At 37.4% G+C, this 1609-nt stretch overlaps 1 pseudogene; it reads right to left on the bottom strand.

Moving 5' to 3' along the window:
* Positions 1 to 230: 230 nt before the first annotated feature.
* LOC119519564 lies at positions 231 to 842 on the bottom strand (annotated as a pseudogene).
* Between the last annotated feature and the right edge of the window lie 767 nt (positions 843 to 1609).

The raw sequence follows: 1609 nt of genomic DNA, 5'->3' as shown, positions 1-1609 counted from the left end.
TGCTTCCTACCTTCAAAGTTTAGGAATAAAAAACATTTAACAAAACCATATCTAATACTAAATACACATTCCTTTTTGTGAAGAAATATGAATGAAATGTGCATTAATATTTACAAGTAAAGTATTCCACTGAAGAAATATCTTTAAATATCTTAAGAGCATGATGCTAAACACACTAAGATCACGTAGCCATTTCAATGTTCTTGGAAATGGTGAGCAATCAGACTGATCTATGTCTTAGGATTTGTTTCCATGCTTTTCTCTTGAGCTTCCTCCACCTCTGAGAGCTTTTCATCATTTTCTAGTGTTTGCTGAAATTTGTGGATGGTGCTAAGAACGTGAAACTGTTTGTGTCTCAATTCCAGTTTATCTTCAGTGCTTTCTTTAATATGTGAAGGATGCTCCAGTTCTTTTCCCAGGACCTCTGGTTCCTTTAATGTCTCATGCCTGAATGGATGATGCTGGATCACTTTCACCAAAGCATCATATTCTTGGAGATTTTTTTGTATTTGTTTTGCTTGAAGAATTTGCTTTGGAACTCTTCAATTTTTTCATGTGCTCCAGTGATGCTACATTCTATTTCTTTGCAAACTTTTTTCATAATTTTCCATTTCTCTGAGATTCATATCATACACCAACAAGGTTTTGCCCATTGAAAATTCACATTGTGACAAAGTGCTCGGCGTACGTTGATACTGGCTGTATGCCTCTTCCTGGGATCCAGAGTTGCACCATTTAGTGAAACTCTTCACTAGCAGATTAAGTCTCTGGTCATTTCCAGCACCGTCTCCATCAATCAGAAGACGCTTCCATATGACTTCATCATCAGTCACAGCTCGCATGGCATACAGTGGCGGTTGGCTGCGGCCGTGGTCAAACTGCCACAGTGCAGCTGGGTTAAAGCTATGCAGGAGGAGGTGGGGCACTGGCAGCCATGGATTCCGAAGCTTGAGCCATGCCATCACCGCCGCTGCCATGGAACCTGTGCTCCCGCTCTCCTATTTCTTTTTGAATCAGTGTAGGTAGTTTGTGTGTTTATGAGAATTTGTCCTTTTCATCTAGGTTATCTAATTTATTTGCATACAGTTGTCCATGGTATCCTTCTATAGTCCTTTTAATTTTAGTGGGTTTGGTAATAATGTTTGCCTTTTCATTTCTAATTTTCATTATTTGTATCTTCCCTCATTTTTTGCCAATCCAGTAAAGGTTTGTTAATTTTATTCATCTTTTTGAAGAACCAACTTTTGGTTTTATTGATTCTATCATTGTTTATTTTTATTTCATTTATCTCATCTCCAATTTTTATTTTCTTCCTTCCGCTCACTTGGGTTTAGTTTGCTTTTCTCGTCCTTCCAGTTTTGAGGTTAGGTCTCGATTTGATGTCCTTCTTTTTTAATGTACACATTTGGTCTATCCTGGAGAATGATCTATCTGCACTTGAGAGGATTATTTATCTGTTTCTTTGGGTACAGTGTTCTTTATATGTCTGCTAAGTCTAGTTGTCTAAGTCTCCCACTCTTAATGTAGAATCATTAATTTTGCCCTTCAAGTCTGTCAGTATTTCCTTCATATATTTTGGGGCTCTACTGTTAGGTGTATATATAATTGT

This window comes from Choloepus didactylus, chromosome 1, assembly GCF_015220235.1.
Source record: "Choloepus didactylus isolate mChoDid1 chromosome 1, mChoDid1.pri, whole genome shotgun sequence".
Taxonomy (NCBI): domain Eukaryota; kingdom Metazoa; phylum Chordata; class Mammalia; order Pilosa; family Megalonychidae; genus Choloepus; species Choloepus didactylus.
The sequence above is the reverse complement of the archived record's forward strand: the minus strand, read 5'-3'. Positions and strand labels throughout refer to the sequence as shown.